We start from the raw sequence: 26622 nt of genomic DNA, 5'->3' as shown, positions 1-26622 counted from the left end.
TCTAGCCAAGATAGATTATTAGATTAGTGAAACCCAGTGTGATTGTGAGTTTTTAGAGCTATACTGTTGGCTGGAAGACAAGAATGTAGACAAGACTGATGAAATTGGACTCTAGGAGTCAAATCTCCCCCATTAATCTTCCCTCTGACCTTCCAAGCCCTCGAATTCACTAGAAAATGTCAGGCCTGTTATGTCCCTGCCCAAAGAGCTATCATGGCCCCATCTAGTGACATCTTCTATACAATAACTACCCAGTCTATAAACCAAATGATGCTAGCTGAACCTATGGAAAATAGTGCCCCTTTTTCCTTAGAAGCCGTCACCCAGTTTTATTAAACGTTGGATTTCGCTACAAGAGGAAAATGTTTTGAGATATTCTTGCCTAAAAATGCCCAATTACCTAAGAAGAATGCTCCATACCCTTCCTCTATATTCCCTTATCAAGCTAAACGAATTATATCCATAATTTCATATATTTTGGGTTATTATTCTGATCAGTGGATAGATGGGCCCATTTTTGGTTTCATCTCCATATTTTCCATAGATAGTAAACCATCCATTATATTCAATTTCAGTCTATTCTTGGTTGATAGAATTCATGAACGGTTTCTAAAATTTCCCACAAAGAAAGTGTTTAATTACACTTCCATTCTAATCTACATGGTCCTTTATTATCAAGTAGACAAGTTCAATTTGCAATGCAGAAGCTATATGATGAGGGAAACTAGTAACCAATGATTTTTTAGACTTCATTGGTCATGAAAGAGCAGAAAGAATTCTCTTACAGATAGCTTATTGAGGAGTTTCTTCACCCAGCCATGAACATCCTTAACAGTTCCATGCAACCTAGAATCAATGAAGATATGAAAATGATTTTACATCTACTAGAATAGGCCAAGATTGTAGATTGGTATTTATACCAAAACTACATAGAAATCAGAGTTTATGGCTACGAATTGTAACCATACGAACTCCCTAAATACCTCCACATGAGGATTTTTTCCCTAGAATAGATGAGAGAGATGTTAAATTATGATGACATTCATTTTGTGGTGGCTAAGAAGAAGTCACAGTTTCACATAAAGACATAGGTGGGCCCATTTATATGCAATACCAGGACAACAGGTGAAGAAGTAGACAAACTTCTTAAAGAGATGAAATTCAGCCTGAGTTTTACATGGTCTTATGACCCTTGGGGTATTATTTCAAAGCTCAGAGTAGAAAATAAAACCACTCCCTACATCCATACCTAGAGGCCAGAAATAGAAAAGTATGCAAATCAGTCGAACTCGACAAAGAATACTTTGCAGGAAGTTGAAGAACAACTCTTTTCTACTTCACGTTACAGACTCCCACTCCTCAGAAGAAAGCAAGTAAAAGACAAAGAGAGGAGGGATCATCATCAACAATAGCAAGTGAGGCAAAATAATTCAGGATTAGTTACAGGAAAAGGGAAAAATTGGCTCCTAGGACAGATGTAGAAAAAGAGATAGAAGAGGATGCTGCCATCATAATTACAGACTCACATCCTACTAGCAGCAAATTTGTAACATATTCTACTGGACCTTCATCATCACAAGGTTAGAAGGAAACAAAGATATATTCACAGAATGTCCAAGGAGAAAAGGAAAGGATTGTTTTTGATATGTACAAAGAAATTAATCTTAAGAATGAGATTCTTAAGAACATTACCCACAATTAGTTTTGGAAGCAGACTTTAAGCTAACAAAGCATATTGTTACCAGGTTTTGACACAAAGCATGGAAAGATGTAGATGGCCTTTCTTGAGGCCCAAATTGCACAGCCAAAAACATCAATAGACTATAAGAGTACTACATTTGAGTTCAACACCAAAGATATTCATCCCACAGATCAAATGGAGATGCTTAAGCAGACAGTTGAGATGATTTCTTCTACATTAACTAATATTTCTATGTCATTGTCTAAATTGCAGGTTTCATTTTCCAACATTCAGTCATAGTTGAAAATGGAAAATTTATCCTCCGTAGCAAAGGATAATAGGACCAAATCTTTGGAAGATTTGGTTATCAAGATAGGATATGATCCTAAAGATATTAATTTTGGAGAGGAGATCATCAAGAAGAAAAATCTCGATATTGCAACATTAAGAAAGCAGCTAAAACTATCAGCCATGGAGGATCCATTAACCAAACACATTGAAGAAAATGAGGCACATAAGGCTGACATGATGAAGCTGATTATAGAGCAGAATATACAGATTAGATAGATGGAGGCCGAAATGGAAAAGATGATAAAAGAGAAAGAGCAGAGTTAGAAGATGGACATTTCCCCCCTAGATGTCATACCCATTTCTTAGCTTCCAGCAACAAGAATAGCCACTGCAACTACTTCTTCCACTCATACTCCAAGTGTTGAACATGTGACAAAGACATTGGAGAAAATGTCAATCCAGTCAAAAGAAATCAAGACATTGCAGGCACAACTCAAATCTCTGCAAGAAAAAAAAAGCGGAACTAAAGCCTCTGATATAGCTAAAGTGCAGAAATCGCAGAGATTGTTGGAGATGTTTCAGAAGGTAGAAACGGATACATCAATCGGTCATACCTTGGCCCAAGCCAAGGAAACAATTTGGATGGGTATTCTGGACTCTATGAATGACATTTGGCCGTCTATCAAAATCATCTTTAAACAAAAATAATTGGTAGAAAAATCCACAGAAATGATTGTTTAGGTCCGGGAAAAGATTGGAGATATGCCCACAGAAGCCTCCAACATTATTAGATTCTTGAATTCTACGTCTAAATATGAACTTGAAGAATTGGGAATTAGTGATAGGACTGCCACTATTTTGGAAGTTAAGAAAGTTTTAACTAAAAGGAACCTCATTGATCAATTCGAGGAAAGATGTGAAACACTAGAGCTGGGAGTGAATAGGTTTCGTAACAAAATTGAAGAATTAATCGAGAAAGGGCTTCCCAACATATATGTGATTAATGATAAATTGATCACTGAAGAAGACTGTGTTCTGAAGATGAAGGAAATGACTAGAAGCAGTGTCATGTTTAGTGGGATAAAGGGTAGTATGATAGTAAGAGAATTTTTAGAAAACTTGGAAAATGATTTCTACATCCAGAATGAGGTAAAACATGTTTTTACAGTGAAGCCAACTTTTGCAAATTATACTGAGGTTGATGATATTTACTGTAGGGTAATTAAATTAACCATACTAGATGAAAAAGGATGGGAAGAACTTTGTGATTTACTGGATTAAAGGGTAATTCAGATGTAGTAAAAACAACAACTAGCACAACAGCCATCACATCAACGTAGCACCATTTTGGGTTGATTCAGCAACCGAATCCACTAAAATAGAGCCACCTTTCCATGCATCTGTCTACGTGGCCTATTGTTTTTCTAGAGATAAATTTTATTATTTAGAATCAGGCTAATAATACATTGTTAGTTGAGACAACGATTTTGTAATGATTTTGTAATTATTTGTATAAATACTTCACTGTTTGAAGTATTAAGCATTGATTTCTTAAAATAATTTCGTATGCATATTGTATTTTTTCAAAGTGGCTAAAGCATCAATGATAGAGGAACATTTTCACCAGATTCATGTGGTGTACAAATGGTGATGTGTTTCTTCAGTTTCTATGTTTAAACATTGTTTTCCCTTCTCTTTTATTATGAAAATATTAATTACTTAACAGAAACTGTGATGAATAGGACATGTTACATAGAGCACCCTATTCTGGATGTTAGTAATTTTCATGTTTTCTGTTGAAGTCAAATTAAGGAATTCTTAATTTCTCCTTAATTTCTATTGAATCTTACATTTATGCTATTTCAAAATCCATTTAATATTTTAAAAGATCCAAATAGTACAACCTAGCTTGCCTTGTGAAACTCCTCTAAAATTTGATGCCAAATCTAATTAAATCTTCAGACTCCATAGCCCAATGAAATTATAGCAATTAAATCAACCAAACCATTCAATCAAAACAATTAGTACAGTCATAAATAGCCTAAAATTCACATAAAATAAAGCTAAATTTTACAGAGAGATCCCTCTTTGAAGCTGGTAGGGCTAGATCCTAGCTTCCAAAGTGGTTTTGACATTGTCTTATGTGTTTACTCCCTCAACCTAAAAAATAAAGAACGACAACAATGCCGATTAGTTTTGTGTAACTATTTGCTAAGCACTTGAGTTCATATTTATATTGTATATAGCTCATTGTTCGTATGGTTGATTACACTAGTGTGTGGAATGAATGAAAACTTGGAGGATAAGTTACAAATGGTGTGAGAATTATTATGCAAATTTTCTCAATAACTTTTTAGTTGTAGCGGGAGTGATCTGAAGTATTTTTTAGCCATGAGATTATCAAGTGAGTGAGTTTTTGATTTGTGGATTGGAGTAGTGTTTCGGGAGATTATTTTCTAGAGGGTTTGGATAGTTTGTGTGGAGTTTTGATTGTAGCTTGTGCTTCAAATTTATCATTTTATTGACCTTTGATGCTATATTGTTGTAGTGCTCATGTTGAGAAGGTTTTAGGAGTCTAGTTTGAAAATATATGAAATGAGGCTTGCATGGAGGAAGTGAAGGTGCAGAGAATTTGAGTGTATTATGACTTAGCTAATTTAGTAGAAGGAAGAGATTTCTTAATCCAATAGTGGTTATATAATCCAAGGGTGGTTAGGAAAGGATCGAATAATTGTGGGGGCCTTCAACAGATGGTAGTTCACAGATTCAAGAGAGAAACAATTTCATGTCTGAAAGGGTCAAAATAATGTGAAATAATTTTAGTATTCCTGTTATGCAACCAAATCAAAAAATAGAACAAAGAGATAGAACAAAGACTTCAACAATAGCCTTTTTGAGGGGGAAACCTCCTTTACATTACATAAAATGAACAATTCTTGAATGATACAAATGATAAGACCTACTTTCTATATATAGGAGTCTAAGGGGTCACAATATAATCAGAGCTGACATAACAATAATAATGTAAGGGCACAACAATAACAATAGTGGGCTTCTATGAGGTACAATAATAACAATATGGGGACAAAATGGGCATAACAATAATAATAAGGGGTACAATGACAATAATAATAAGGGAATACACTAGTATTATAGGGACCTAACATGCCCCTCTCCTTTAAAAAAGTGTTGTGCTCAACACTTGAGTAGTTATGGATGCTTTTGTATAAAAGTCTCGTCCTCCCATGTGGAATCTTAAGTGGGTAAGTTCTTCCACTTGATGAGATACTCTGAAATTGAACAATTTCGTAGATGTCGAGTTCTTGTTTTTGTGAACACTTCAGGTTCCAATATGATTTTTCCTTCCTCGTCAATGTTAGAAAATTATATATTACAGAGCAGTGGAACACATCTAATATATTGCAAAAATATAAACACAGAAAATGCATAAAACAAGAGAGACATAGATATACGTGGTTCACCTAATTTGGGCTACATCCACGAAGAAACAGTCAATTCTTCCTTTATATTATCCAGCAAACTGAAGAGATACAACCTACAGTAGATCCACTGTAATTCCCTCTTCTCTCTCACTCAATCTCCTCTCTCTCTTCTTGCTTAGAATACATATCTACATAGACGCAATACAATTCCCTCATACCTATCGAAGGGGTTTCCTTCTAGCGAAAAAAACCCTAAATTAAACATAAATTCTACCAGCAGATCTTCGCCTAATGAACGACCTAGATTGACTACGAAATTAGAACATTTTACAAGGAAATTTTACATCTTTTTTTAGCTTTCGGGCACTTCCCCCAATCACCTCGCTGGGGGGGCTCCCAAAGGTCACAGCTGCCCACCTGGACCCCCCCTGCAACATATATTTTACGAGCAGCGTTGCCGCCACATTACGAACTGGGGTCTAATGTGGTGATAGCTCTAAATAAATAAGATAATTAGGCTCCACACCCAAAAGTCAAGTTCTGGAAATATTGCTTGAATCGGGAGCTTGTCGCCTATAATCTTCTTTAAGCATGAAATATGGACAACTGGGTGCACTCAGGAAGACGCAAGAAGTTCTAATTTGTATGCCATAATACCAATCTTTTGTGACACCTTGTATGGAGCATAATACTTTGGTGAAAATTTATTATCCTCCTTAGCTTTCTTGAGCAACATTTGTTTGTATGGTTGTAGTCATAGAAATACCCAATCACCTACATCAAAACTTCTTTCGCTGCAATGTTAATATGCTTGTTCTTTCATTCTATTCTGTGCTAAAGTGAGGTTACCCTTTAAGAGTTGGAGAACTTTTTGTTAATGCTTGATGTGATCTTCCACTGCTTGAACCTTAAAATTTTCCCTTAAATATGATATGATGGATGGTGGATGATATCCATAAAGAGCCATAAATATAGCCAAAGGTAATCGTTTGACCCATTGTGACTATTTATCAGATACAAAGTAATGAACATATCCTTCCAAACATTTGTTCACTAGCTCTGTTTTCCCATCAGATTGAGGATGATAAGATGAGGTGTGAGCTAATTAAGTACCCAGAAAAGAAAATAATTTTGTCCAAAGATATCAAGTGAAAATAGGATCTCTGTCACGTATAATAATCTTTGGGTTTCCATGTATCTTTTGAATTGTTTCCATAAATGTAGTACCCAATGTACTAGCTTTAAATGGATGAGATAATACACAAAAGTGTCCATACTTGGTAATTCTATCAAGTACCACCATGATGACACTCTTTCCATCAGACATGGGTAAACCTATGATAAAATCCATTGAAACCTCCTCCAAACATTGACTTCGAATGGATAAAGGTTGTAATAGACCTGGGGTCTTAATTGTCTCAACTTTATTTTGTTGGCAAACCAAACATTCCACCACAAAATTTTGAATATCAGATTTAAGGCCATAGAAAAAAATTCCTTATTAACCCTATGGTAAGTTTTTAAAAATCCTGAATGTCCTCCTAAGGAAGATGTGTACAATTCTAGAAGAATCTTTTGTTTGAGTTGGGAATTCTTACAGAGTTATAAGCGATATTTGTACCATAATGAATCATTTTTCCAGCTAAATGTATCATATGTACTGGGATCTTGTTGCGATTTTTGAATGAGTTACCACACTTCTTTGTCATTCTTCCATTCATCCCTTGCTTCCTTTAACCAATCTGGTTAGATAATACAAATGGCACAAATCAATGCTTCCACATCCTCATCCTTTCTTGAGAGTGCATCTGCAACAACATTTTGCTTCCCTTTTTCATAGATGATTTCAAAGTCATAACCCAACATCTTTGTGATGCACTTTTGTTGCTCTTTTGAAGATAATATTTGTTCTAAAAAGTATTTAAGGCTATCATGATGTGTGTTTTACCTTGAAGTGTCTTCCCATTAGGTAAGGTTGTCATTTCTTAAGTGCATGTAGTAATGGCAACATTTCCTTCTCATAAATAGCTTTGTGTAAATATTTTCCTTTTATCGAACAAATTTTGAAAGCAATGGGACTTTCTTCTTGCATTAAAACAACACCAATTCCATTTCCTGAGGCATCACATTCTGCAATAAAGGTTTTTGTGAAGTATGGTGTAGCTAAGACCAGTGCTTTGCACGTTGCCTCTTTAAGATGTTCAAAGGCCTTCGCTACTTCTGTAGTCGAAGAAAATGCATCTTTCTTCAGTAATGTTGTTAGAGGTGCTGCTATTCTCCCATAATTCTTAAGAAACTTGTGATAATACCCTATTAACCCGAGAAATCCTATCAGATGCTTTATGGATTTGGGGATTTTTCATTCCTTAATGGCTTTAATTTTTCTAGGGTCTACCTTAACACCTTCATGAGAAGCATTTGGAGGTTTTTGCAAATAATTGTTTCTCCTCCAATACTTTGAGCACTTTGTCAACATGTTCAACATGATCCTTCCAAGACTTGTTTTAGATTAGTCTATCATCAAAAAATACTAACGAAATTTTTTTAAGGAAGGGTTTGAAAATTGAATTCATCAAACCTTGAAATGTAGAAGGTGCATTGGTAAGCCCAAAAGGCATGACGAAAAATTCATAATGACCCTCTTGAGTTCTAAATGCCATTTTTTGAATATCTTTAGTCTTCATTGTGATTTAATGATATCCTGAATGAAGGTCCAACTTGATGAAGTAAATTGCTCCATGCAATTCATCTAATAATTCGTCAATGAAAGGAATGGGAAATTTATCTTTAATAGTGAGCTTGCCGAGTCCCTATAATCTGGACACATGCACCATGATCCATCCTTCTTGTGCACCAAAACTACTAGAGCAGAGAAAGAAATTTGACTAGGTTGAATTATACCAGCCTCAATCATTTCTACAACCATACGTTCAATTTCACTCTGTTGGTTATAGGGATATCTATAAGGGCTGATGTTTGGAGGAATGCTTCCTGGAATCAAATGAATAGAATGATCATGACCAATAATAGGTGGGAGGCCTTTGGGAGTCTCAAAAACCCTGGAATTATTGTCCAAGACATTTTGGAGATCTGGAGAAATAGATGATTCCAATGTGGGAACCTCTAGAGAACATAATTGTGAAATTATGCCTCATTTTTCTTTCTTTAGAACATTTGTCATGCTGTTAGAGCTGATTTTCTTTCCTGTTTTCCCTATGATACCCCTTAATTCAACTTATTTTCCTTCTGAAAAAAATTCAAGAAAAGTTCTTGAAAATTAAAAGCTATTGTACCCAAAGATTGTAGCCATTGGACTCCTAGTACAACATCAGCACCACCCATTGGAATTGGAAGCATTGGACTATTCAACACATATTCTCCCATGGATAGCTTGATATTATGGCACTTTCCAAAGCAATTTATGGTTCCTCCATTTGCAACCATCACTTGACACTCTAGTTCTGGATATAGGAAACAATTCAATTCATTTCCTACCTTACAATGAATAAAATTATGGGTACTTCTTGAATCAATCAACACTATTACATTTTTCTTCTTGATATGTCCTTCTATCTTGATAGTTTGAGGAGTGGTAATTTTGTGCAATGCATTACAAGATATGGTCGGATTCATTTATTCTTTATCTAGGATCTGTTCCTAGTGTGTATCCTCTTCTTTTGATTTTCCTTGTTATTTTTCTTCATCCTCTTCACAATCTATGTAAAATAATTTTTTCACAACACACTTATGACCTTTAGTGTATTTGCAATCACAACTGTAACAAATCTCGTTTTCTCTTTTTTCTTCCAATTGTTTTGGTGTCAACCCTGTAGGTTGTGGAAGGCTAGGGGAAACAACACTTCCATCTTTATAGTTGTGAGTGGTAGGCTTCCTTGTTTCCATAATTTTTCTTTCAATTTTTCTTTCCAACCTGAATGACTTTTCTAATGAATCATGTTCCCAAAGGCGAAATTCATGTTGGATTTTATCCTTTAAATTCCCTATCAACACATCAATCATATGCTCCTCTGGAATATCTTTTACCCTTATATTCAATTTTTGGATGTCATCAATGTGCTCCACTATTGAACCCTTTTGTTTGAGATTTATCAATTGGTTAAAAAAGGTGTTTCTATTTGTATCCTCATAATGTGTTATCATTTCTTCGATAAAAATTGCCTAAGTGACAATTTGCTTACAAGAAAAAAGGTATCAATACCATACAAACTGATTGGGTTCCAAATATAAAGTTGCAATACGTATCTTTTGTGTGTTTTAAACATTATGGAGATCAAAATATTGCTCCATTTGTAGTATCCTTGTTACGGAATCCTTGCCATCAAACTTTCTCATATCGATCTTTGAACATGGTGGGTCTTCAATCCAACGTTATAGTCTATGAAATCATGACTAACATTTCTTTTGTTCTCATCATGAGTTTCCTTTACTACGCTTTCACCATTAGTAAGCATTTCTTGTAGCAACTTTGTGCAATCCATCTTTAAATCTTCCATGTTGCCTTTAATTTTTTCTTCTATACCATCCATATTAGCTTCCATTCCATCCATATTACCTTCCATTCCATTCTTTAAACCATCCATCTTAGCTTTAGTTACTTATTGTGAGAGAAAAATTTGTTGCACTTGGTCTCATAATTTTGATATATCATGTTTCATTTCCTCCTCTTCTTCATGTCTCATAGTAAAGATTTCAGGCTGGTTACTACGTGTTTCCATTTTATTTCTTCAGGTCATCAATGAATGATAATTATGCTTCAAAACTCCCTTTTCATCACTTCAAACTACTTTCTAAAAAAAAACTTATGAAAATTAAAAAAAAAGAAACTACACACCTTTTTTTTTCGCTTTGTATGAGCTTGATCTTGAAATGAATCTAACACTGTAATTTCGGATCTCCAAGATCCAAAACTTTGGCCTATGATAGCCCTCTAATTCCTCTTTCCAACCCCAACAACCAGATCATGATTAGATTCTCGAAGGAACATTTAGGCCCAATCTCCCGCAATGACCTAATTATAGACTTGTTCAGTAGAGCAAACTTGTATGACGTGCCACGTGTGACAGTTTCAACCTTCGGCTCTGAAAATGATAACCAACAAACTAAATTCCATCCTCTTTCTATCAAATTTTATGAAATTTGAATCTGATGGTTAGAGAGGATGTATAATGATTGTCCCAAGGTGACATGTTTAAGGTCAAATTTGGGAGCCTGCAAACACCCTAACATCCTAAGTTCCTATCTTTGAAATATAGCTAGACAATATCTCACAATCAGTCACGAGGTTCATCATTATTTTGGCTCAAATGGGTTTTAATTTCCAATTGTGAAGCTTCGTATAAAAAAATTGTAGTGAAAATTCCATGATGACCTATTTGAAGCATCGAAACCCTAGAATCCAAACCTCTCATACCAATTGTTATGCAACTAGCTCACAAAATAGAAGAAAGAGATAGATTAGCGACTTCAACAGTAGCCTATTTGAGGGGGAAACCTCCTCTACATTACATAAAATAAAAATTTATTGGATTATACAAATGAAAAGACCTCCTCTCTATATATAGGAGTCTAAGGGGTCATAATATAATCAGAGCCGACATAACAATAATAATGTAAGGGCACAACAATAACAATAATGGGCTTCTATGGGGCACAATAATAACAATATGGGGACAAAATGGGCACAACAATAATAATAAGGGGTACAATGACAATAATAATAAGGGAATAAACTAATATTATAGGGACCTAACACTTCCGACTCATGGGAGTGAGCTTATCCATCTATAATTTGTTTGACAAATTAATAACAGAATTGAGCAGCGTAACAACGACATGGTGATTTTTTCCCGGGGAAGGGTTTTTCATGACACATACTTGTGTCCATTTTGTTGATTGGCTTTATGGTTGCATGTTTGTTTTGATGCTATGATATACATTTATGTGTCTCAGTTCATTCATGGTTAAAGATTAAATAATTGGAGAAAAATTGTATAAGTTCTCATACTACTCACTCACCCACCTTCTGAGTAGTGATCTATTTTCCAACAATTATTTCAAAATTATTATATAAATAATATGAATACCTCACGTACCCTTCCTTCTATGGATTCCTCAAAACGATGGATTAATCACCACCATTCTACTTCTAAGTTTACTACGAAACCATCTACATCTCTGATATAATACTCCTTCACATCCAGAAATAGAGGATGAAAGTCCAATCAGTACACAAAAATAGAAATATGAGTAAAAAAGTTCAATACTTGATAGAAATGTACTATCTCAAAGTAGCGTGTCAAAATATATACCTGATAAGAATCATGTCCTTTGGCATCAATGGTGTCATGAAAAAACACATATTGCATGTTAGTTAAAGTGCACACATTGTCAAACAGAACCTTTGGCCAGTCTTTGCACTTGAAATTAATAATTGAATCACCTTTCTTGAACAAGTTCTTTAGAGCCATGACATTCATGGCTTGATCACTCTTAGACCCTGCACTACCATTATGTGCTCTTTCTTAGTCACAATTGGTGAACATAGTTTGATGTAGACGCCGCTCTTTATGAATAAAAACCCTAGAAACAAATATCTTGGCACCCCACTTATCTTTATCCCACTCTAGAACACTACAGATTTGAATCGTGATCTTTTAAAGCCTTTCAAAGTCATCATTTGGAGCCCTAATAAGTTCATCAATAACATACACCATAGCTGAAACCTTTGTGTTGTACGTCTAGACATCAACTACAACAACATTACTATAGTTAAGGTTTGTGAGAACCATAAATACTTCAGAAAGCAAGCATGGCCTATCTATTTCTATTAATTTGATTAGTGTGTGTTTAGAAACAAAATTTACTCCAATGGATCTCCTCATTGAAGGAACGAGGCAAGAATTTGTTCCCAAGGGCTACACTCAAAATAGGTAGAATTAGAAAGGGATTCGTGAATGGAAATGGGCACTCTACAAAACTGTTTGTGGCAAGAAAGAGATCTAAAAATACTTTTTGTATATACTCAATAACCTATTAATATCTAACATCCTTTCCATCTTTTCCTATTACATGGAATACGACCATAGCAAAAAAGTAGGTTACATTGGATTTAGCAATGATAGCTTCCTTCTCTCAATTTTATTCATGGGTTTGAAAATGAATCACTAAAACAAATTATGGTCCAGGCTAAAAATTTACCATCGATAAACCATCATCCATTAGAATATATGTAAGACTTGAAAATGTTAAGAATGAAGATGAAAATTTGTTAGCACTTGTACCAATTCCAAAAGAATGTCATGCTTATTAGCACTGTCAACCTGCAAGGCAAAGCATGATTACAATTCAAATCAATTTACAATTCAATATCTAATTCAATGAACTCAATAGACAAGTTTCATACTCAAAATTGGAAATACTTGAAGAATACCTTCACAAGTGTTGCATTTTTACAAGCAATGTTGTCAATTGAAACACTGTTAGAAAGAAAACAAAACAAATATAAATGTTAGTATGAATGTCACTACCAACATAACTATTCTCGTAATCCTTAATCAATATCAACACAACTAGAACTTGAAAACCATTAAAACTAAACAAGCCAAGGAATCCAGATTCAAAAAGGAAACTTAGATAGGCTTTGTAAAATTCAATTCATGAATCATTAGTATTGCATTCTACTAGTTTATAAGACTTGATACAAGCTCAAGAAGCACCCCCATGCTAACTCAAGCATTCCGAAGAATAATTCTTTGTCACTCTTATGTAAAGTTAAATGATAGATAAACCAGTTCTGTCAACAACTCCCACACATTACTTTACCTCCTCTGTGCCAAGTAACACTAGAGTTTATGAACTGAATATTCATTGTTGATGCAAACCATCAAATCCATATCATCAGTCAACCATTCACAAACCACATGACTACTCCATTTATGTATATCCTAGAGACCTATTTTAATAAGAGTAGTTGAAATGACATATTAACAACCAACAAAAGCATGTAACAATCAACAAATAAAAAAACTAAAAAACAACATACCTTGGAGGATTTTTTTTTATGATCAATTTATCATATTCATCATCAACCTCCAAATTCATTCAATGCATGTTTTGTGAGATTAATAACTAGAATTCAAGGTTATACTATGCAAAATAAATGAATGCAATAGGAAACTCTCAACACATATACATAACCATTGTAGCAGTCGTATGTAAGTAATTGCAAGTGGGAATGAATTCAAAGACCCGGTGAAAACCCAAATGAGGGAGACAACATACAAAATTACCAAGTACAGATGTACATTTTAAGTGACAGCTAAGACAATGAGAATGCTCAAGTGGATCAATTATTATTCACAACTATCAAGTTAGGAAAATCTAGTGGAAGGAGGTGGGTGATATGATTTTTCTTTTGAGATATTAGATACAAATTCAACCATGAAATTGGGAAGATCTTATGAAATGAGTAAGATAATGGGATTTATGTGAAAATTGGGTAGACATTCCTTTTGAATTGTGGTATAGAACATACCAAATTCAAATGGTAAAGCATAATCCTAATACAATAGAGTTTTTTTAATTTTGACATTAATACCATCAAAATCTACAATTGATTGCAATAAATTTCAACATAGACTAGAGATAAATATTCCAATGAAAACAAATGGGGAAATAGGCTAATCATCATACTCTTCCAATTATTCTATTCCATATGGTTCATGGTGAAATCACAATGTTCTCTTGTTTAAATTTTATTTTTGAATGAAAAAATGGATTCCACAGTCTGGAAAATCCATGGGGTAGTTGGATCTCAACAACTTTAAATGCCAATTTTCCTAAATTTTTAACCATATTTCATGAAAAAACAATTAGAATATTTTTCCAAAACATGTCCAAAAGATCGCCTCAAGGCTCAAGCTGGGCGAAACAGTTGCCTCATTAGATTACTCTAATGGGCAATGAGAAAATCATGATCAATAAACTACGGTTCATGTTAATTGGGTATCTTATTCGCTCATAAGTTGGGGCCTAATGGATCTCAGATGTATAAGTCTTTTATGAAGTATGTCTTGTAACTATATCATGTGTCTCATCACTTACCATGAATGTATGACAACCAACTATATAATATTCAAAGTTCAAAACAAAAAGCAAATCTCTTCCCATTTCCATAATTTTTATAACTTGGCCACTGTAAATCCATTTGTGCATAAATAAACACTTTAATGTGCTCTAAGGTCTTTTGACATAAATCTACATGTTGACCAATTGAAAAACCCACAATGAAATCTCATGTTATCTTCGATTCTAGTAGGATTTTATGTGGAGAGTAACTTCTCTACCTTGTATTCGCTCATATATACTTCCATATCAGCTGCATGGGTGAGAAGCATGAAATGGGCCACTATGTACATTTCATCTGCATTAGGTCTTTGAAAACCACAATAGCCACGAGTAAGAATTATGAGATCATACTTCGATGTACAATACATAAATTTTTCTTTGAAAGTTATCTATTGTTTAACCCAATCACCAAATAATAGGAAAGATGCTTCTGAATAGGAAGTGAAATCAATCTTGAATCATGATATCATAACATAAAAATGAGTTATCCACAGAGAATAAATATCAAAGTGCAAAAACTTAAAGTTTGCTATAAAATAATAAAGAAATGTTGATCATAAACTATGTTTGGACTTATAAATCCTCCATATTCATCCTCCATAGACTGGGGAGTAACCCAGTGCTACAACATGACAAACACTTGGATTCTCACAACCAACATCATTCAGAGAAAGAAATGGTCAAAACCAATAAACATGCTACATTAAATGCAAGATCAATCAAGCTACATGAAGTGACAATATTGGATATAACCATTCTGAAGGAGTTCATTGATGAGGTTATGTAATATGCTACTCCTTCCTCATTGATTTCTCCCTTTACCTCTGTAACAATTTATGAACATTTGGTTGACGAAATTCACACATACAAGCTCCTGTATGAGAATTAATCAAATTTGTTGAACATTGAGAACTAAGAATGTATTTGGTGATTAATTTACTTTATTGGAACTTACTTGGAAATGTTTGAGGCCATGAAATTGAGAATATGTAGGTATCCACTCCTATATCTTTCATGATTTTTAGATATTCCTGTAGAGTATATGAAAATTTTTGTAACTTTTTATCATTTATGAATGAGAGATAAATAATTTAGGCCAATCCAAATATCATTAATTAACATATCACTAGCCATGGAACTCTAAACTCACTTTCTTTTGTGACTAGGACTGGGCTAGCCCTTTTATTGGATGGAATAACTATTCACGCACAAGGGATGCTTGATGGGATTCTTCTAACGAGGATTTTGTAAGGCTCCTAGACACTCGTTGGGAAGTTTAATTGCCATGAAGTAGCTTCCATCATCAACCCCTCCCCATGAGGCTTGAATATTTGAGATGGTGGGGTCTAAACCCCACATAAACCAACTGGTACACACCTCATGTGTAAATCTAACCATTATGTTAACTCCCATTTAAAAAATACGTTATAATGATGATAATGATCTAGTACTACATACATGTTGCTTCCATCAAGAATTTTCCCTCAATTGAAAAGTAAAACGCACACATCAACAAACATGTCTTGATACTAAGATTCCCCAAACTGGGAAACAAGGAATAAAGGAAATATGACTTGGTGTTCAAGAAAATGATCAAAGGTATCCCAAGATATCATTCAATATTCATAGTCATCAATCAACCTAACCAAAGTTTGTTTGCATCAAACATCATAAAATTAAAAGAGTTAATGACGCATAGATGCAGATTATTTAGTACCAAAGCTAAGGAATTGAATTTTAAACTTAAAACATTCCCAATACACCTATGAGGACTGATTGTCTTCCTAATTTATTTCTTGTGGCCTTGGACAACTTTGGCCATGTTTCCATCATATGTGTATACAAATACATTTCTTTCCAAAGCCATTATATAATCCAATCATGTGAATCTATTATGGAATTATTTCATTGAGGCAAGCTCCTCCTCAATTGCAAGAGTTGCATGTGAATATACATTGGTAAAATGTTTCTTGATGGATTCTAAACTGCCATTGCCAAAAAGTTCCATTGCCACTATAGAATGTTTCGTTGAAGCTCGATAATGCGACCCCTTAAGAAAAACACCCATCTCATGAGGAGTAAGTATACCACCTCCCTAGTCACATTTTTTCCCCCATATATCACTTTTTCACTCCAATATGGAACTCATATCGCATTTTTGTAAGCTCTTCTCCTTCCCCTAGTTCAATCCCATTCATGCGTCTTGTAAATGCAAGAATATCTCACTCATATATAAACACAACAAGAGAAGCAAATATGAAGTTCATCAATCCCTAGTTCTACAACAATAACCAACATGCCTCCTATTCACATTTGATGACACTACCAATTTTAAACATGGGATACCTGAGACTGGAGGTAATGAAGGGTGCGTTCCCCTAAATTTTAGTAATAAGATTTTGTGCAAATTTCTCAACACGGTTAGAAAAATTTAGAGCTTCAAAGTTGGCATGACAATGAATCTTCTGGTTTGAATTAGGAAGGTCGTTATTTTCAAGATAAGAGTGTGCATATAAAACATTATGCTTTTTAAGAAAAGGAGGCATCTCTTGCTTGTAGAAATATGGTTATACAACAAACAATGCAAAATACTCTATTAGCCAAAATAAAATAATAATTTAAATAAAAATTAGTGTATGGAAAAGGTTTCTTCCAAAACTTATCAAAAACTAACTATAGACTAGAATAATGTTAGTGTCTAACATGGCTTTGACCATGACACTAGGGACTTCTCCAATGTTTTCACATTTTTATGAGATCATAGTAAATACTAAAGACTCAACCATCAAAACATCTTCCTTTAGAACATTAATAAAGTAATGAATATCAAAAATATCTTTTAATTCAAAATAAATCATCACAAAAATTTAAAGCAGATGTGACATATAACATTTTTTGCATTGTTCAAAAAGAACCATATATAACTACAGAAAATCAAAAGTAGGGAGAATTTATTTTCCAAGGGAATGAATAACAAAATTCATGTCGCTTAGTAAAAAGAATGTATTTAGCATGGATCAACCCAAAATGAATCATTGTCCAAAGTCAATATAACATGTACAACATTCATAGTCCCTATAGTGGTGACCATATAACAAATCAACAATATAGAAATTATTTATTTAAAAAACAAGACAATATGCTTTAACCAACAACTATAAAGCACGTTAGGAGTACAAATTCCCATGCACTGACTCTTGTCCACATCTTACTCAATCCTCCATTGTCCTTGAAAAGTATATCACCATGATGTCGATGACCGGGCTCTGTAAATTAAAAAGTTTATTAAAGAAGTTGCAGTGAATTGCTTCACTGAGAAGTGGGAACTACAAAAGGGGGAGTCTTTGTTGACAAAAAACAATAGCATACTCTTGCGATTCCATGGATGATAAATGTATTGGAAAAACTTCGTACTATTAGGATTCACCCACAACTTGTCTATCATGTAATAATCCTCGTTTGGAACAATTAGATATTTTAAAATTCATACCATATGACACACAATTATTCAAAAGAAAAGAAATATGAAATTAAAATTGCATATTCCAAATTTGAACAGATATTTTTTATTTTTGAATTTCGTCAATTCAACATGCCTACTTAACCATCACCTCTAATATATTAAATGATCCATCAATATCTATAGGAAGTTGAGTCTCCGATGTCAACACTAGATTCAGCCATGGGACTAAAACTATCTTCAAGGACAAGTATTGTGGAATGGCCTGCAAAATATGATAAAGCAGTAGAGAAACATAATTTTATGTTTTTATCATGTGAAAATTCCTTTGAATTGAATAAACCTATTCTACATATTAAAAAAATTAAGAAATGTTACGTTTACTGGAGACAATGTTATATCTAAAATAAGGGCTAGAAAAGTTATATTAGGTAACCATGCCACTAAACTTTGTGATTTGGAGGAAGCATAAGTAGAATTTAATTTGTTTTAGTGCTAAACAAGTACTAAAATACTTTGAGGTCAGAGAAGCATGGTATGACACTAAATTCTATTATTGATTCTGGGAAATTATGCAGATTGGTCACACAAAATAGATTTTATTATGACAAAGTAAGAAATGCATGGATGCATAAATGATGGGGATTAGAGGTTCTGAAGAATTGGTCATTGGTTTTTCCTACGTTCACATTTTTTTTAAACTTGATTCATTTTACATAGATGTTTAATTTAATTATTTCAGTCAAGTAAATGCACATAGACTCTTTATGCTAATGCGTTGGAAGTTACATGCATACATAACATATTCTATGAAGCCTTTTGCAAATTTGTGAAGCTTCATGTTTTCATGCAAAACTCAGTTGAAATATGGCTTAGAAGGTTAAGAATATGTTTCATCAAACCTGTCTATACAAATGAGAAAGCTTGATTTGTAGAATTTGATCTGCACATTAATGGTAACACATAACCCTAAGGTATCAATAATATCCTATGCATCCCACAAATGACTTCCTTTGTTTCTCGAACCTTTATAATATCAAAGAAGATTTTAGAGTTACGAAAGCACCCTCGAAATGTTTCCAAGTTTCTGGAAGCAGTTGTAATTCCAACAATTTTATGCATGTAAAATTTAAGTAGAAAGCACAAGGAAATAAATAATATAACGTCTACATTCAAAAGTATTATAACTCAAAATGAATCTCAAAAAGGGAATATGCACCTATAATTTTGCAAAATATAGTTGCATCGAGTAAAGAAAAGGTCCTTCAACAAGTCTTTTTGGGCAATTGTTTAACGAGAGGAGTGGTAAAATTACAAATTCTCTCAACAAAGTTCCAAGGATCAATTCATTAGCTTCAGATTTTGTTTTTACACTGGAAAATCCTAGCACCAAACATAATTGCATACTTATTAGGCTATCACTTTCGTTTTGGAGCTCTACATCTATTTCATATGAATTTTTTTATCATAGTCCTCTGCATGAACTTTAGGTCTAAGTTCATTGCAAAAAAATGTGGACCCATAATACCATTGATGAAGTTTCTAACCATGTAAAATCCAAGAATACAGGGGGGGAACCTATTGGAATTTCAATTTTCAGGGCTATTTGTTATTCCTTGTTGATATTTCTTATGATTTTTTTATCATGGGAGTTTGAATCAATTTCTAATCTAAGTTCAAAGTGAAAAAGTGTGGACCCATGATGAAGCTTGTGATTATGGAAAAGCCATAATCTTTCTTCACCTTGGTACTTGAAAGGCTACGGAAATCAATATTGTAAGTATCGACATCAGGATAAAATGAGTAAGGGTTTGAAAAACCAAGAAATCTTAAAAATCAAAATAATAGCAGTAAAAATTAGTAAACATTGGAAAAATTAAGATACCATCAAAATATCAGTAAAAATCAGTAAACCTCAGTTAGCCTAAAAAATATTGTGATTTCAATATGTAATCGAGATGTTCCCAACACCGATGGAAATATGGTCACCGAACTTACAATAGAAGTCTTGGAAGAAAGAGGTAATGTACCTGATAAAAAATGCCTACTAAAATGTTAATTAAATACAGAAAAACAAGAGAAAAATTGCTTCAAAAGGGCCAAGAAAACACAAGTAGGGTCAAAACCCTCATCTGTAGGCATGAAGATAGTCGAAAACCTCACTTGTAGGTAAAGTAATAATAGCTACAAAGAAAATCATCAGAGTCGTATGAGAATTTTCGCCACATGAGGGCGAAGGTTTACATATTGTGGCCACAAATGCCTATCTTGCCTCAACCAACTTTTTCCAAAATTCACTTTGCTTCTCATGCAATTCCTTCACATCCAAATTGGCTAAATGCCTAGATGGTGGCAACCCTTTGAAGTAGAGCTGTAAAGTATTTTAACCTCAAAGATATCTGGGATCGGTACAATCAATCAAATGTGTTTGGAACATGAGTACTGATCCATTTGAATATTGGAGAAACTGTAGTTAAGTATTATGTACCTTACCTTTCTGTGCCTCAGATATACACCTCGAGTGAGATCAGACCATCTTGTACCTATTGGAAGTAATGGAGAAAGCTAAACTTAGATTATTGTTATGATGAAGATAGGTTTGAGACTCTAATCTTAGACCTCATATCCTAATATCTAGGGAGCGGTTGAAACCATCCTGTTAGTGTGAAAGCCTATAGATTTGAGGCTCATCTGACTCAATGTAAGCGGGCTTGTATGAGTGTTTGTACACTCTCCAAGTATCTCACCTCAAGAGTCTTTTATCCATTTAGTTAATATATTCAGTTTTTATCATGGTATCAGAGCTGTAGGGTCAAGGAACCTATATGCTGAGTGAAGGATTTGCCCAGGGGACAAAATCATCACATGGTTTGGAGGAAGAATCGCATTGATCCCACTATGAGACTTGTGCATTTTATTTTGACATTTCGGCATGACTGAAGTGTGGAACGGCATGGCTGAAGGGTTGAATGGCAGGAATCCGACGTGGTAAATTGCGCCGACCCTAAGGAAGAAAAAGAAAGAAAAAATTGTGTTGTGTGCTTGCTTCTGCTATGAAGAGATCACAATAGGCCGGACTTGCCCGAAGGCCCCAAGGAGGAGGCCGGATCTCTATTTTTTGTTTGTAGGCCATGAGGAGATCAACAACAGCTTGGATCGTTGGATTGCCAAAACGTTGGATCATTGAATTTCTAGATCAGGTCGTTGCATGGAATTCCATGGTGTTAGGTCCCTATACTACTAGTGTAATGCCTTATTGTTATTAGTAAAACCCCCTTATTATATTGTTGTGCCCATGTAGTCCCCATATTGTTATTATCGTTCCCCATAGAAGGCCACTATTGTTATTATTTTTCCCTTACATTATTATTATTGTGTCGGCTCTGATTATATTATGACCCCTTAGACTCCTATATATAAAAGGAGGTCTCACCATTTGTATCATACAAGAATTGTTCATTTGTGTAATGTAAAGTAGGTTTTCCCCTTGAAGACGCTGAATTCTAAGGCATTGATCCATCTTTTCTATCTTTTTGTGAGCTGGTTTCCTAACGTTTGGTATCAGAGCTTTGGATTCTAGGGTTTTTCTGCTCCAAACAAGCCATTGTGGAATTTGTCCTATAACTATTTTTTTGCTAGATTTCAGAAGAGAAAAAAAACCCCATTTGACATGAAATCGTGGTGAACCTCGGGCCCAAATTTAAAATCTTTTCTTGCTATATTTTCAGAGATATGATCTGAGTAATTTAGGGTTTTTGTAAGCTCCATAACTTCATCTAAAACAAGTCATCGTGAAATTCTCACTATAACATTTTCGCTACAAAGTTTCAGGACTGAAAAAAAACCCATTTGAGAAGAAATCAGTCTGGACCTTAGGCCTGAATTTTAGATATTGGCTCAATATATTTTTGGATATATGATTAGAGGAAGTTAGGGTTTTTGCATACTCCCGAATTACATCCTACGCAGGTGACCTTTGGAAAATCGTCATAACTTTCTATCTAAGCATCCGGTTGAAATTGAGTAAGAAGTTACAGAAAGAGGATGGATTGTATTTTGTTTGGGTATAAGTTTTAGAACCTACGGTCGAAACAGTGACACGTCACACATCGTACAAGTTTACTCTACTGAAACATTATATAATCAGGTCATCTTAGGATATTAGGCATAACTTTTTCTTGGAGAATCAAATTCTGATCAGACTTGTGGGGTTCGAAAGAGGACTCAGAGAGATTCCACAAGAGATAATTTCAGAACTTGGTGATCTAAAATTACAAAGTTACAGTCGTTTCAAGATCGACCTCCTAAAATCAAGAAAAGGAGATATGAGGAAGTTTGATGGAAAGGATTCGGTAAATTGGATACTACGGATGGAGCAATATTTTGATCTACATGAAGTGTAACTATTACAAAAGGTATGTATTGCATCTGCATATTTAGAATCAGACCAATTTTTATCGTATAAAGGGCTTGTTCTCGGAAACCACTTGTTACATGGTCAATTTTCACAGAGGAAATGATAGCACATTATGAGGATACAAAGAGAAACACCTTCTTTAGCCAATTGTTAAATCTCAAACAAAAGTGTTTAATGGCAGAGCACATTGAGGACTTTCAAAAATTGAATATATTGGAAAACGATATTCCATAGAAGCAGAGGATTGATGTCCCCATAAGGACTTTAAAGGATAACATTCAATATGAGGTTCATCTTTAGGAACTTTATTCATTGGAGAATGCATTCAGGTTGGAAAGAAAAGTGGAAAGAAAAATTATGGCAACAAGAAAGTCTACCCCTCACAACTATAAAGATGGAAGTGTTGTTTCTCCTAGCTTTCCAGAACCTACAAAGTTGACACCACAACAATTGGAAGAAAAAAAAGGAAAAGAGCTTTGTTCCAATTTTGAAAACAAATACATTAAAGGTCATAAGTGTGATGAGAAGAAATTATTTTACATTTATTTTGAAGAGGAGGAAGAAAAGGATCAAGAAAAGTAAAAAGAAGAGGATATACACCAGGAACCAACCCCAGAGAAGGAAGAAATGAATCCAACCATATCTTGTAAAGCATTGGCAAGAATTACCACTCCTCAAACTCTCAAGATAGAAGGATATATCAAGAAGAAAAAGGTTTAAGAAGTGAAAGATCACATCGAGAAAGAAGAAATTAATCCGACCATATCTTGTAATGCATTGGCTAGAATTACCACTCCTCAAACTATCAATATAGAAGGACATATCAAGAATGAAAATGTTCAAGAAGTCAAAGATCACATTGAGCATCAAGAAATGAATCCGACCATATCTTGTAATGCATTGGAAGAAATTACCACTCCTCAAACTCTTAAGATACAAGGACATGTCAAGAAGAAAAAGATTCAAGCAGTGAAACATCACATCGAGCATCAACAACAAGTTCTCCAACTTTTAAAGGATAACCCCACTTCGGTGCAAAATTAAATGAAACAATAGGTAGATCAACATCGCAGTGAAATAAGTTTTTATGTAAGCAATTGGGTATTTTGACGGTTACATCTCAAGCAAGCTATTTATGAGAAGGAAATGTTGGTAATATTGCATGCACTTAAGAAATGGCGACATTACCTAATGGGAAGACAGTTCAAGGTAAAAATGGATCATGATATTCTTAAATACTTTTTAGAACAATGATTATCTTTAGAAGAACAGAAAAAATGGGTCACAAATATGTTGGGTTATGACTTTGAAATCATCTACAAAAAAGGGAAGAAAAATGTTGTTACAGTTGCACTCTCAAGAAAGCATGAGGATGAGGAAGCATTGTTTTGTTTTATTTCTATTATCCAACCATATTGGATAAACGAAGCAAGGGATGCATGAAAGAATGACATAGAAGTGTGGCCACTCATTCAAAAGTCGCAGAAGATCCCAGTTCCAACAATATTTCCAGAACTTGACAAGGAAGGAAAAATCATATTGGAACCTAAAGCATTCACAGAACCGAGAAGTCGGTAGATACAAAATTGATCAATTTCAGAGTATCTCATCAAGTGGAAGAACTTAACCACTAAGGATTCCACATGGAAGGATGAGAATTTTATACAAAAGCATCAAGAACTACTCAAGCATTGAGGACAACACTTTTTGAAGGAGAGGGGCATGTTAGGTCCCTATACTACTAGTGTAACCCGTTATTGTTATTAGTACAACCCCCTTATTATATTGGTGTGCCCATGTAGTCCCCATATTGTTATTATTGTGCCCCATAGAGGCCCACTATTGTTATTATTGTGCCCTTACATTATTGTTATTGTGTCTGCTCTGATTATATTATGACCCCTTAGACTCCTATATTTAGAAAGGAGGTATTGTCATTTGTATCATCCAAGAATTGTTCACTTGTGTAATGTAAAGGACGTTGCCCCCTCGAAGAGGCTGAATTCTAAGGTGTTGATCTATCTTTTCTATCTTTTTGTGAGCTAGTTTCCTAACACATGGAGACATGTAGGAGGTCGTGAAATCGCTGGAGAATGCAAAATGTTGCTTCGTTGAATCAAAGAAAAACCTTAGACATCTACCGTAAGTGATGTGGAGGATTGCATTGAAGTGGTGAATGCCATTCAAGGTGATTTTCTCCCGGTTTTGAACGTTAATTCTTGAGGGGCAGAATTATGTAATCAGTTTGAGAGGACGAATGCTCTACCTGGTTTCAAACTGAATCATCATCCAAGCCATAGATTCAAGATTGTTGTCATCGTCATCTAGCATATTTGTCCTAGAAATTTAATTGTTTGAGAAACTTAAGTTACAGGTTGTGGAGATCCCAAAACCAATTGGGTAAATATTTTCCTAAGTTATTATATGCTATAATGAAAATGTGAAAGTTCATGCTGATTTGAACCCATCTTCAGAAATATGTGTTATTAGAAATTGCTAATTACATACATCAGAATTAGATATTGATAGCATTTCCAGCTTGTCAGAGGTCATTTTGTTGTTCATCGCCAGAGCTGAGGGCACTGAGACCTGCGTCGCACAGAAGCCATAGTCTACAAGGATCTACAATTGAAGAGCTTCCAAAGGGAGAAGTATCCCACCTGCGTGGTAATGGGGTTGTTGGAGCTCATTAGAGGACTATGTGGAGTCGAAAAGAAATCTCGAAGCAAGATAAAGCGAGATAAACTGGACTTTAACAACATCTCTATATTTTTAGATAATTTTGATTCTGATGATGATGATTTTCTCATGTGGGCATTTGGAGACATTAGCATGAGTAGTATGTTCGAGTCAAAATAAATTTCAGAAAAACAATGTGGTTCTGTTGATTACCACGAGATTCAAGAGGCACAGTCTGTTGTGCCAGATCCTGAGATTGAAGACACACAAGCTGATCTTCAAGAAGGGTGTAAAGAGGAAAAAAGTGTTGAGGATCAATTGGACAAGCCACATAAAGCTGATTGCGAAGACGTGGTAGAAGAAGACAAAGCTGGAGAGAATTTAAATTGTGATGATCTCATTAATATTTTTGTGTGTGCATACATTACATCAGTGAATGATGAAGACATCATAGCTAACGTTCAGATGGTTGACACCAGAAATAGTGAGAGGGAAAATTTCCTTATCCAGCCTGTCATAATTTTGAGAAGAGCAAGAATAAGAATTCAAGCTTTCCATCACTAGGGAAGAAATGAGGAGAAGATACATCAATACCTCATGGTGAGGAAAGTGAAGATGAAGCCTTGACTGAAGATGAACAAGTGTGGACTCACAAGAAAAAAGACCAAAATGAAAACCTCTATTACCATGTTTTTTCTTGTTTTAATTGTAAGCCTAGTTGAGACTAAACTAGTAGCCATATTTTATTGTTCTGAACCCTTTCTCCATTAAGGGGGAGTGTTGGAAGTAATGGAGAAAGCTAAACTTAGATTATTGTTATGATGACGATAGGTTTGAGACTCTAATCTTAGACCTCATATCCTAATATCTAGGGAGTTGTTGAAACCATCCCATTAGTGTGAAAGCCTATATATTTGAGGATCATATGACTCAATGTAAGTGGGCTTGTATGAGTGTTTGTACACTCTCTAGGTATCTCACCTGGAGAGTGATTTAGCCATTTAGTTAATATACTCAGTTTTTATCAATACCTTCAGGTTAGGCTCACATTTTCAGTGATTTTTTTTTAATTATTATTATAATGTAGTACCTACAGATTGTTGACATCTTCCAAGGGTAGGTTTATGTCTCTTGAAGTGCTAAGATGGTCGGCGAAGACATACTGGTTTATTTTCCCTTGGTGGTTGTCTCTTGCTGTTGCGAGCCTAAGGAGACTTCTCTGTGTGAGACTTTATTTTGGTGCATCACTCAATTTTTTCCTTTGATCAATCCCTGAAGTGACTCTTGGCAAGACCTTCGAGTCCCAAAATTAAAGAAAGGAAAAATGATCGAGCTCTAAACTCTCTTGTTTCTTCAAATTTTGGGTTATGAGTTTTTTTATTAGTAATTTTGGAGAATTCGGTTGTGAAAGAAGGGGCATTAGATCTTTCATCAATGGTGCTTGAGGATTTGAATGGGCCTTGCAGATTTGATTTGTTTGGTGGGAGAAATTGGCTTTTTGGGT

The sequence above is a fragment of the Pinus tabuliformis genome, chromosome 9 (genome assembly GCF_031772625.1).
Source record: "Pinus tabuliformis cultivar Carrire ecotype Pingquan chromosome 9, CPIR1, whole genome shotgun sequence".
NCBI lineage: Eukaryota > Viridiplantae > Streptophyta > Pinopsida > Pinales > Pinaceae > Pinus > Pinus tabuliformis.
This window is presented reverse-complemented; position numbering follows the sequence as displayed.